Below are 13078 nucleotides of genomic sequence, written 5' to 3' on the forward strand. Positions count from 1 at the left end.
ACCAAGAAGCTTACTTTTTGCCTTATCACTGGCTTTCAACGAAAGTAATACTTTTGCTTTCTTAATTTAAATATATACTGTACATGGATTAAAAATAACCATAACAATAAACGCATGCTGTAAATGAACTGTTGGTTTGAAAATACCGAAATAAATAGCCAAAATAGCTTTGACTCTGTATGTAGTACTATATGCTAAACATATGCTAAGGTTTCAACTTGGTGCCATAGAGAGCTCATCAAAAGACTTGTGAAGCCTGAACTGTAGATTTTTTTGTTTTGTTTAGTTTGACACCATAAATAGACTTTTTCAAGTCATGCAGATACTTGAACTTTGAGCTGGAAATCCTGTACTCTGGCCAACGTTTATGACCTCGGCAAACCCTCCACTACATTACAGGCTGTTTCTTTTGCTTTGCAAAAAATACTGTACGCAACACTGAATAAAAAGCCTGTTATTAGCATGGAGAGCTTAGATAAAAGCTATTCGGTCTATCAGCACTGAGAATAGAGAGACCTCCCGGAGGCATCAAGGTTCAAGAAGCCTTCAACAACTCCACCCCTTGCAGCCTCTTGCGGAACATGAGCTGCCAGATGCCCTACATCAACTTAAATGACTGGCTTAATCAACCATAGCCGCATCATTAAATACCAAATTAAAGTCATGAGATGCAGCCAACCAAATACAAAAATAACAAGAAAATTTACAGGACAAATAAATGAGGGGCATTTTGTCAGAGAGCTGTAAAATTCTCTAGGCACGCCACAGGTAAATGGCACACCGGAGGAGTAAGCGTGTCTGACAGATAACATTTTTCGTGACAGTTTCAATTTGCGCAATTAGCATTTCCCAGGTGAGGTCTTTTGAGGATATAAAATCCTTATACAAACTGCAAAGCAAAATAACCATTGGCCTCCCCTTTGGGGAGGCAAAGAGAAAGAATTTTTATTTCGCGAGATAGGAGAGTTCTTGGCTGCTCGCTGCTCGCTGCTCACCCATGCCTGAAAATTGCCTCACAAAATGAAATCCAGAGGAGTGATGATGGTGCCTCTTCACGGGCACTCACTGCTTTTTTTGCCGACTGCCACACTGTTTCACAAACCCTCAATCTCCTTCACCTCGCCTGCCATCTCCGAAGCCTCCGCTGGGGCTCTGACAAGTCCTCTCACACAAATGAGGAGCGGGCCTTTGTCTAAGTGCTACAGCAGCTCCCCGCTGCCTGACTCCGAATTGAGCACAGGGTTAAAGGCAACATGAACACTCAAGAGACGGGGCCCTCCTCTTCTCCTCTCAAGGACAGGTTTATGATGCATTCCGCTTTTCCTCGTCCGTCCCTAACGAGCGACCGGGTCTCCAAACTAATCGCGCGGCCTGTGACCCGCCATTTTCTTTTTGATTTCGCTGGCGACCTCGATTTACATGGGAGAGAAACTTACGGTCGGTTCCACCGCTAGAAGCCGCGTAGAAACGAGGGCAGCCCCGCAGCTCTTTCTGTTGGGATGAAACGCCGTTCGCTCGCTTCGTCTTCAAAGCGGCTGTTATGATATGATACGAGCAAACAGACTCAGGCGAACGTGGGGGGGGGGGGGGGGGGGGGAGGGTGGAGACGCCTGAATGGGGCCTCTGTCGCGCGCCTGAATAAAGCAGCCTTCCTCTCATTGAGATTCCGCGGGCGTCGCCTTCGCCGCCTCCGCGGGCAGCGGGGGGCGAGAGAGTCAACGAGAGGGCCGGGAACGCGCAGCCGACCGGGCTCCCCGCACGCCTCTCCTCGCCGTCGCCCCGGCAACCCCTTTGTTTCCATGGGCGAGGTCAGCCTTCCACTCAGTGAATCAGCGACGGGAGCCTTTCGACCACGGTGCACGGCCCAGACACTGCACTTCAGGCCACATAAATCTCACAAGGACAAAAACCCCACTGGTTGTTATTATGGGCCTCAACAGAAGGACAAACACTATATATTTGCTCGGCTGTAAATGTCTGACTGGAATGGTAAATGCATACAAGAGGGACACTTTGCCGTGTGTACAGACATGGTCATAACGCCGCTGAAGGCATCCATCTCCGGACACAGGGTACTTTAGACACTGGCCCGAAGTCTGAATGCTCCAATGCCAGATGAGATACGGTTTTCACATAAGGGCTGTCTTCCATTGTGTGAATGCCTGCTTATCTCTCAGGAAAAAAATGACCAGCGTTACTGAGGACCAAATCTCTCCGGACTGAGAGAGCCCAGCTCAGAAACACATCACCTGCGAGGTATACATACGGGATTGGTGAGGGGGTACATGGTGCAAAATGACGCCTATAAAAATGGCACTGCCACACACGTTTATTTGTACCAGAGCCCTTGCGGCCAGAGCATATGGTACCTGAGGCGTAGGGGGGCATCATCCGAACGCAGGAGGGTCTCGTTGCTCTTTATCAGGACGGTGTGCCCATATCTTACCATCTGCTCTGCGGTACTTAGTGACAGGTACAATGGCTCCGGAGGCTCTGATCACTGCAAGCCAGCTGGAGTCCCTCCACAGACATGAAACATGCTGACTTTGTTAACACTGTGACACAGATGGATGCAGCTGTGGCTCTTGTCAGTAAAGTATAGACAAGGAGCACTGCATACTTGCACACTGACAGGCATGCACAGGCTAACACTATAAATGGCACTGAAACCACATTATGTAGAGAGGTAAAGACACAGGCTGATTTCTCCCTCTTTCCCTCTCTCTATCTCTCTCACTCTAACACACAAACACACATGGACACACACACACGCACACACACACACATGTACACACATGCACACATACACATACACACACACACACGCATGCTTGCATGCACACACACATGCACACACATACACACACACACACACACACACACGCACACACACACTCCTATCTGCTCTCTCTAGCATGGGAGAACTCCAGAGAAGAATAACAAACAAGCCCTGACCAATATCCCGTCCCCTGCGCCTCCGGGCAGAAGCTGGAGTGGACCACAGATGGTTTTATGACGATAAACAGATCAAAGGGTGGGAAATAAAGGAAGTTAAAAAAGGAGGGGGAATTGTTCCAGGTGCGAAATGAAAAATGGCCCCCCTGTGCACACGGGCCCGGGCGCCCTTTAGATGGCACACGGGCGCCCGCTCAGGCAGCGGGAGCGATCCGGCGTGACAGCTCCGCTCCCTCGGACCCGCCGCACACACCTGCCGCTGGACAAAGCGGCCATCTTGGCCACCTGTCATCCCCTCGCCGTTATCTGGTGATTCAGCAGCAGCACAGATTGTGTAGTAGCCGTGCCAGTACAGGAGAAAGAGAGGAGGAAGGTCGTTGGGGAAATGTGTAAAGAGGCATGAATAGACACTGCGTGCGCCTTGTTGTGCGCAAACCGGAACACAGAAACAAGTGCGTTGGGATGGGATTTGTTCCATTTACTTCAGGTAGCCAGAGCAAATCACTTCCCCCAGTTTCGTGGGGGAAATGGAAAAGGGAAGGCTACATGTTTTTATTAGCATTATCATAATAATATTTTTATTACTATGATAGTATGTTTCAGAAATTGATTGCTGCGCAGTTTATTTAATTGAGTTTGGGAAGAGAAAAGATTTTAAGCGGTTAATCAGGACGATGATGAAGTTAAATTAGTCACACTTGGCTGGCATCGTTAGAAATTTGTTCAGAGAGAGGATTGAACTGATTTAATAAAATAATGAGAACAATCTACCAATTCCGGGTTTATCTATGCAATATGTTGGGCAGACGGTAGACTCATTAAAACTTTAATGTCGGATAATTGGCTCGGCCACGAGCGGAATGTTGAGGAAGACGTTGTGCTAGTCAGGATGAAATCACCTGGAATCCCGGCTCGAGTGTTCTTGACCACACGGAAGCCCTGACTGAACGTCAGGCTTTTCCCGAATGGAGACAGTCACCTCAGGGACACAGAAGCCTTTCTGTAGACCACTGAATTCCCGCCCCATTATCTGAGTCAGAGAGGCCGGCCCTACGTGGCTCTGTCTCCATGCTTTGCCTGATAAAACTCCTGCTAATGCATATCAAAGGCAGAGGATATAGATAAAAAATGTTATTATCTTTTTAAAAAAATTAATTTGTCACCCAACGTGGGGCTGAATTAATTTGTCACCCAACATGGGGCTGAACATGTCCTAATTTTTGAATGTCCAATTATCTGCAACTGCAGCCACGCAAACCCCACTGTTGATGAAGGAGAGTGTCCAGAGAGCCTCTTCGCATGCAGTTGTTGCTCTTGTCAACCCAGCTCACACAGAGTGGAGTCAGAGGAGGACCTTTTGTATGCGCCTTTGACATGCAGTCCACAGGCTCCCAATCAATCGTTGACCCCAAACCAACTGAACCCTCCCGCACTCTTGGCGACACTATTGTACGTCGCCCTGTGGAGCTACCGATCAGACAGCACTGGCAGGGTCAGGATGTGAACTGACACCGTGGGTCATTCTGCACCCAAAAAAATGTTCAGTTTGAGGATAAAATGTAAGGAGGAGGATTATTCTGCAAGGCACTGTACATAATCCTCTGCTGTTGTGTGATGGAAATATACACATTCGCCTTGTTTGTAAATGCACTGCGCCTCCCCTCCCCCCTTCAAACTGCACCTGCTGGGGCTCGCTTTGGAAACAAAGTTTAAAGTGACATTAAAGTGCTTCTGCTGTCCTGCACCCCTGCTGGGAGCCTAATGCATGGGATCCACGCCGCAAGTACAGCACAGGGAGAGAGAGACCAGCGACTAGAGGATACTAGGAGAATAGCTAATAGCTATGCGGGGAGCTGTCTAAAATGCTCTTTAGCCCCCTGGAGATCATGTGCAGAGAAAGAATTTTACTTTTTTTAAACTTTGGCACCCAATGTGGGACTGAGCATTTCCAATTTCCACCCCAATTTGGAATGGCCAATCATCTGCAACCGCAGCCACATGCTGCAAACTCCACCGTTGATTCAGGAGAGTGTAGACATCCACGGTTCTCCTCCAAAACCCCTCCAGCCAAAACAGATCGAAAATATCATTCACTGCACTCAAAAAACCATCCAGGCCGTCAAAGCCATGAAAACGCTAAAACTGAAATGATATTCGCTAACTAGAAAAATATCCATCACAATAAATCCATCCATCCATTATCTATAATGTCATTAACATAAACCGGGAATCACATGAAGGATTTTTCTTGAATATTTCTGAAGCCAGATGCATTATTTGAAACTGTCAATAAACTTAAATAGGTACCAGTAAAAATGAGTTCCACTGATGTCTAAAGGGTTAAATTATTTAAAATAGATATTTGGCCTTGGCCAGTGCTACACTCAGCATTCTATTAATTACACTTGGCACTTTGTTAAAGCCTTTCGCGCACAATGCTGCACAGAAGCAAGATAAGAAAACCTAAAGCAAGAATGACTCACAGTGAAAAAGAAATACAGTGAAGTTTCTTTGAAATGTTTCATTTGAGGTACAAAGTATTTATCAAACACCATGCTAAGACCATCTGCTGGGTTTGCGAATTGCACATTCATTCCAACACATTTCCTGGCTGTAGACCGCAACTGCATATTGTCAAGTACGGATATTTTTTCAGAAATGAAGAAACAAGCAGTGTGGGAAGTAAAATGGAAATCATCAATTATATTCTATAGCAATAGCAATGTGATACTGACTGCCTCAATTAGGCAAATCAGTCCATGATCAGGCTGGGTCCTACTGCAACAGTAAAATGTTTGGTCAGTATTAATATTTGTATGAGGACCCAAATATAAATGAACTCAGTGATAGCACCCCCACAGAAAGGCAAGAAATGTATAATTCAATGGACTCTACACAAGACAAAAGCACCATGCATGCAAGTACAGACACACGCGTGCACAAACACACACACACAGAACATTTATAGGTGCTGACATTTTAAAGGAAGGACAATGAACAGTCTCGGTAGCATTTGATGTGTGTCCTGGGGTTTATATATTACTGTGGAGAACTGGAGAGGTCGTAGGTTAACTACATCCCAGCCCAGTCTTAGTGATAGTCTTTTTCTGTAGAGTAGGAGAGTAAAGAAAAGCCACAATGACATGAACAGAAGACAAAAGAAAAAAGGGAAAGAGAGAAATTGAACAAGCTGGTGTGTGTGCGTGCGCATGTGTATGCACGTGTATGTGTGTGTGTGTGTGTGTACATGTGTGTGCATGTATGTCTGCTGTAGAAGTATATTCAGTGTCTGTCAGTGGTGTGCACTCATGCATACCAAGCATTCAAGTGTGTGGCTGTGAGTGCAGAGTGAGAATCGATCTTGCTCTGTCGCAGAAAAGCCCCAAAGTGTGACTCCTGACAGTGTATGGCAGGTTCTGGAGGATCTGGTTATGTTCTGTATCTCTGAAATGTTCAAGTGGTCCCCAGGGGGAGGGGGGGGCACATAGGGTGCACGGATTCAGTCAAACTTTAGGTTCAGCTCAGTGCATCCGTTCCATATCTCCAGAGAGCTCCAAAGCAAAGCACTAAGAGTAAAAATTCACACAGAACAGATAAGCAATTGGTTTCAGAAAATTACTTCAGTTTGCAGCCCACTTCCAAAGAAAAGAAAATGCCAGACTATAAACCCTGTGTTAAATGCAATCTGACAGTGCTGTTAGTCTGAGCACAAATAATGTATGATTAAAGCTATTTTAAGATGGGTGTCTGCTCATTCTGTGTGTTCTCTGCCCCTCATTCACACATAAAGCAAACACAGAAGTCAAATTGTCTGAAGACAATTAATATGCCCTGAGGTTTTATTGATGACAGGTTAGAAGTTTCTCAGGGTGTAAAGCTTGAAATTGAACGGCTGCTGCATTCAAGGTGGTCACCGGTTTTACCCAAGCCATGTGAGGTCAAGCATCTGACTGTGCGGTAAGGAATTAGTCTGGACTGATATTGTGTTCCTTCACAGCAGGAAATTCAGTTCCTTCAAAAATGCATTGCATTAGAAATGAGTGCACATCCACATGGTGTATATTTGTGCATGCTGTTAAAGAAATTGTGAGTGTGTGTGTGTGTGAGAGAGAGATAGAGAGAGAGAGAGATGAGAGAGACCTGCCACTTCAACATAATGTAACAAGAGCAACTACCAGTGGCCAAACACAAATCAAAGAGACAGCGATACGGGTTGAGTTTTTTTTCTGCTGTACTAGCGTCAGAGCAGAACAGAGATGAAATCAGAATGTGCTTTTATGGTCCCTAGTGGCACGCGATGACATTAAACGGCGGCCCTTCTGGGAAGCGGTGACGTGGTGAGGCACTCTGGTCATGGGATTACAGCGGAACAGGCTTGAGCTCTCTGTGATCGCCTCTGACATCACTCACTCATCCTGTTTTTTTTCCCCCCATAAATCCCCTCTCCGCTGTGAAATGCAGATGTCAGAAATCAGCCAATCTATTCACTGCACATTTACTTGTGATAATAATTGTACAAAGGATGAGAGAGTGCGCACAGCATCCACTGCATACCAAGGCTTTGCTTAGAAATGCATTTAAGCTGCAGTCCTAATGAAAATGCCATTTTCTGAAACTAGTTAAACTGCCAGAAAGGCCTGTCTGCTACATGCTGTAAAAGTGCTTGAGTTTCTCAGCCTCTTGACAAACTTATTAGGGGATGAATTGGCATTCAGTTAAGCAGACAGCTGCTTACTTTCCCAGATTCAAAATATCTCTCTCTCTCTCTCTCTCTCTCTCTCTCTCCCCCTCCCTCTCTCTCTCTCCCCCTCCCTCCCTCTCTCTCTCTCCCTCCCTCCCCTCCCCCCCCCCTCTCTCTCTCTCCACACACGTACTCACATTGAAACACACAAGCATTCCACTTAATTCTTCCATTAACCCCTTCATCATTAGGTGGCTGGCTATCTAGCAACTGAGAGCACAGGTAAAGAGATAAGCAGACTAGGTGCTGAGAGGCGAGTGGGTAAAATGCATGTGATGGGCAAAGCTGATCTGCATTCAGTGAAAAGCGCCACACCCATAAGGCCTCAGGAGTCCGCTAGCAGCCTACACAGGAGAGTGGTGACATTTGATAATAAAGCGAGCACCCTATCATTGTCCTTCGGTTCAGTTATTTCACACAAAGCCTTTCAATCGATGATTGATGACATAGGTCTATAAAAAGAGGACACAGCATTAACATTTACAAAAATGCATAACTCAGACAGACAGTAAACAGCGCCTCAAACGCCCCCCCCCCCCCCCCCCCCCCCAGAGTCCCGATGACGTCCCTCTGTCTGTCTGTACGGGCGATAACACACATGACATTCTCTAACTCTATCAGTGACATACAGATGGCTGGGAACTGTTGGAGGCCAGATTTTGGGCTTCCATATATTAGCTGCCTGTTTGTTGCGTCCGTGGCTGGAGGCTATCTGGCACTGTCACGTCCTTCTGGGGGGACCATGCAGTCATGTTCGACTTGTACAGCAACTGGAGCTGCACGCTGGAACTGCTCCTCTCCTGGCTGATAATCCTCTTTAGTGCTCAATCAATCCTTGTCTCTTTTTTTTTCTTTTGCCTGCAAAGAAAACCTAAATCCACTTTATCCAGAAAAAAAAGAAGATTTCTTCCGGAGAAAGCCTAACATTCGGGCAGTATTTCATTTATAAAAATAGCCGTGTTTGAAATATGGAAATACCATCTGATGTGTTTACGTGACAAATGCATCAATTTACACTTCAAAGGTCATTGATAGCGCTCTCTGCATTTCACTGTAGTTTGTCACTGCGGAGTACTTTCTTATCAGCGTCAAAACTCACATTTATACACTGTATACCTGTATATTCTTATAAACACACACACACACACACACACAGATGAAAGGAAAATCATCTCTAATGAGAAATCACCTCTGGGAATTTAATATTAGTATACGAATGGTTTCCTCCGTCGAATAAGTATAAACACTTGTTCATACTTAACAACTATTGCTGCATAGTTACAACTGGGAGAAGTAAAACAAATAATCCTTATATCATCTACTGCACAGGCATATTGATCGGTGATGACAGTGACACATCCATGGCTTACCTAAGGCCTGTCAGCTGTAGCTATGAGGGACCCAGATAAGGGCTTAGCGACAGCAGACCCAGAAAGCCAGCACGCGCCCGCTGTGTCTCAGCTGAGGAACACGGCCGGGTTCAAGCGGGTCCGCGCCACGGCGGACGATCTCACGACCGCCAAGCTGTCGCCTCTGAGAAACGTTACGTGTCAGTGAGGATCAGGGGAAATCTTCCCTGGGGCTGTGCTCTACTCTGCTCTCTAAGGCGAGGAGAAGGGGATTCACAAGTCAATGTCCAGAAGACACTGTTCTGTTCCATTACGCACAGGCACCCATTTGCGTGTGTGTGTGTGAGTGTGCGTGTGTGTGTGTGTGTGTGTGAGTGTGTGTGTGTGTGTGAGTGTGCGTGTGTGTGTGTGTGTGTGCATGCGTGCGTGTGTGTGCATGCGTGTGTGTGTGTGAGTGTGCGTGTGTGTGCCTGTGTGTGCATGTGTGTGTGTGTGTGTGAGTGTGAGTGTGCGTGTGTGTGCCTGTGTGTGCATGCGTGCGTGTGTGCATGCGTGTATGTCTGTGTGCGTGTGTGCATGTGTGCGCTTGTGTGTGTGTCAGTACGCGCGTGTGTGCGTGCGTGTGAGCGTGTGTGTGCGTGTGTGTGTGAGTATGTGTGTGTGTGAGTATGCATGTGCGTGCGTGTGCGTGCGTGTGTGCATGCGTGTGTGTATGTCTGTGCGCGTGTATGTGCACGTGTGTGCGTGTGTGCGTGTGTGCGCGTGCATGTTTGTGCGCGTGTGTGTGTGCGTGCATGTATGTCTGTGCGCGTGTATGAGCACATGTGTGCGTGTGTGTGCACGTGTGTGTGTGAGTATGTGTGTGTGTGAGCGTATGTATGTGTGTGAATGTGCGTGTGTGCACGCGTGTATGTCTCCCGCTCATGTCAGCTCCATGACAGGCTCAGCCGTTTAGTGACAGGCTGGTACTGCTCTTTAGAGCACAGCTCTCTTTCACTGTCTCGGAGGAGAGCGCTATATAAATATTCCAGTGCAGTATGAATAAGTAATGGGGGAAGGCTGCATTGCAATTTAGGTCTCTCAGCCGTCATTTTTCCCCCATTCCTCGGTGCATCTTCAAAGACTTTTCCCACAATGCCCCCATTCTCTCTCATTCCACCCATCTCCCATCCATAATCTGTGCGAGGATAACAGTACAGTGCCTACCTCCGCTCCCCCCCCTCCCCCCGCCTCCCTGGAACATGCTGTACTGCCAAAACTGCACCCGCCACGCTGAACCTGCTGTCTAACATCTAATCGTCTAAAATTTGTTTGTTTAAGGGAGCAAACAGGGCTTTGTTTTATTTAATTGTCCATCTGTTTGCCGCCGCCAGTGTGTTGTCTCTCCTGCGCTCCGACAAATAACCCGAAGCGTCCGGCTTTGAAGGCGCAAATTACAGTTTTTATTTAAAAGGCGCCGTCGCATGCACACAAAAGAGCGAGAGCGTGCTGGTCGCTTACCGATTGCTGCGGGGAGTCGTAGTAGCAGTGGTGTGTTTCAGGTGTGTGTTTCAGGTGCCCACCTTAAAGGAACAGAGAGATCAAGTCAAATCGCCGTTCGGATCTGCAGGAAACAGTCGACGACAGAACAGTTTTAAAAAAACACAATGCCTCAGCCTTGGCGCCCTTCCAGCACAAAAATAGCCCAATGCTTTTAGCAGCAAAATAATAATGCAGGGCACACTGTTTGGGTCCTGCCCTAAATCAACCTCTGAGAAAACATCCGATACCGCGCGGAGTGTGGACACGGCGGGGTCTCAGCCGTCTGACGGCCGCGCCCTGGAAGCCCGTGAGCGACGGTGGCGTTCAGGCCCTCAGGGACCAACAGGCAAACAGGTCGGTCGGAGCAGATCAGAGACTCGCAGCGCCCGCTAATCGTAGCTCGCCGAGGCAGAACTCTCCTTCGCCGAAATGTTCAAACCCGAGCCGCTTTCAAGGGGACTGGAGGGAAAATAAAGAGCTGTTTATCAGCTGGACTCGGTGTGATTACTGATCTGTGATTTAACAGGGGTCTGCTTCCTTTACAGCTCCTCGGCGCTGCTGAGGGGTGGGGGGGGGGGGGGGGTGGAAGTGGAAGGGTTGGGGGGGGTGGGTGAAAGTGGAAGGGTGGGGGGGGGTGGTCATCAGAGACAAGCAGCGCACTGAAAGTGTGAAATTGAACAGTGAGGGGACACTGATTGCTCGTGTTTATCTCTCTCCTACCTTCCTCTATCTCCCCCTTTCTCGTTTTCTCTCTTGTCTCATACAAGTAGCCATCCGTGCATGCACACAATCATGTGAACACGCACGTGTTTCCATGGCAAAGGCTGGCCTGTACAGATGTTTTCCAGAAGATAACCCAAATGGAGATGCAGACCAAAGCGATTTGACAAGAACTTCCGCTACCTTCCTTCGCAACTTGCTTTATCTCCTTGTTTAAGTCCCCACATCCTCCCCCCCTTTCCTCTAAAAGCCTTTTGGCTCACTCAGAAGATAAATCCTGCCCCAGACAAATTAAACCTGGTTTAATTTTAGGCTCCTGCTGTCATGCTCATTCAGGTCCTCTCCCACTGCAATGTGAGTCGAAGAGTCAGGACAGCGGTGTGGTGCAGCAGCTAGTACTTCTGCTGTCTGCTGTCTACATGGGGAAGGAGGGGGAGGACACATGTCCTGTACTGCAGTTCTGAGCTCTGAACATGAGCGTGTGTGTGTGCGTGTGTGTGTTTTGAGTGTGTGTATAAGTGTGTGTGTGCATGTGCGTGTGCGTCTGTGTGCGTGCGCATATGTCAGGATGTGTCTGTGTATGTGTGTGCCTACAGTGTATGTGTAAGTACATGTGCATGTGTGTATGTGTGTGTGTTTTTCAGTGTATGTATGTATGGGTATGCGTGCGTGTGCGTGTGTGTGTGCATGTGTGCGTGCGTGCGTGTGCATGTGTGTGTGTGTATGTGCGATCAGTGAGTGTGTGCATGTGTGTGTGTGTGTGTGCGATCAGTGAGTGTGTGCATGTGTGTGTGTGTTTTTCAGTGTGTAAGTATGTATGGGTATGCGTGCGTGTGTGTGCGTGTGTGCGTGTGTGCATGTGTGTGTGTGTGTGTGCGATCAGTGAGTGTGTGCATGTGTGTGTGTGCGATCAGTGAGTGTGTGCATGTGTAGTGTATGCTCTCCTGACCCCATGTCCTCTAGTGGGAATACAGGGGGAGTGGACAGCGCGAGCGTGTGGGCGGCAGCGCTGACAGGCAGTACAGCGGCGTGCGCTGACAGGCAGTACAGCGGCGTGCGCTGCGGCCTGCGGCTGCCTCTGCAGTGGGCGGGCTCTGCTCTGCTCTGCTTCAGCAGAGGCCGGGTCACCAGGAACAACTCTCAGGGGTAGACAGAGAGAACAATATGCGCTTTCGCGGCCGGGGAGTGAGTCGAGGAGGAAAGGTATTTCAGGACACGGGCGGGACGATGAGCGATGAGCGCTCAGTGAAAGTGAGAGCGCTGCTCCACCCACAGCTCTGCGTAAGACCTGACCCCCCCGAATGGACCAGAGACCTGCGGCACCCGAAAACCCGTGACCGAACCGGCCAGAAAGCGCACTGCACCGCTGCTTATAAGCCCGTGGTGCATCAAACAGCCTTGTGCTTCGATGTGGTGAAGAAGCGGTCGTCAAAATCTAACCGCAAAAGACCAAGCATCGCCAAAAGGGTTTTGTCAGGACAGGCGTGGGAGTGGCGGTGGCGGTGGCGGTGGCGGTGGCGGTGGCAGTTGACGGGGGAGAGAGAGGCTGTGATTACGGGGCGCTGAGGTCGCCTCCGTCAGCAGCCGTCCCAGCGCGGCGTCGCTAATACACGCGGTCGCCGCGAGAGGCGACAGGTCCGCCCGCCCACCCGGCTACGCGTTTACAGCCGCTCTCCGCGGCAGATCGCTAAATTAGCCATTACAGCCCGCCGTCAGCGGACGCTTATTTCAGCTGCTCCACGGCGCTTGTGTTTTAAAGACACAGGGCAGAGAATTAAAAGATTGAAAACTA

General features: G+C 48.5%; 1 protein-coding gene across 5 annotated transcripts in view; it reads right to left on the bottom strand.

The window, feature by feature from the left end:
• The window catches only part of LOC118228383 (amyloid-beta A4 precursor protein-binding family A member 2-like), a 65313-nt gene that overhangs the window by 36317 nt on the left and 15918 nt on the right, over window positions 1–13078 (bottom strand). For 2 of the 5 annotated variants that reach the window (XM_035419862.1, XM_035419869.1), the window contains exon 2: window positions 10546–10607. The exons of 1 other annotated variant lie outside the window; for it this stretch is intronic. The gene's annotated coding sequence lies outside the window, so the exon portion shown is untranslated. Of the gene's footprint in view, window positions 1–9066; window positions 9230–10545; window positions 10649–13078 lie in introns of those variants that run through there. 2 more of the 5 variants (XM_035419864.1, XM_035419863.1) reach the window with 2 other exon arrangements.

This window comes from Anguilla anguilla, chromosome 5 (genome assembly GCF_013347855.1).
Source record: "Anguilla anguilla isolate fAngAng1 chromosome 5, fAngAng1.pri, whole genome shotgun sequence".
NCBI classification, from domain to species: domain Eukaryota; kingdom Metazoa; phylum Chordata; class Actinopteri; order Anguilliformes; family Anguillidae; genus Anguilla; species Anguilla anguilla.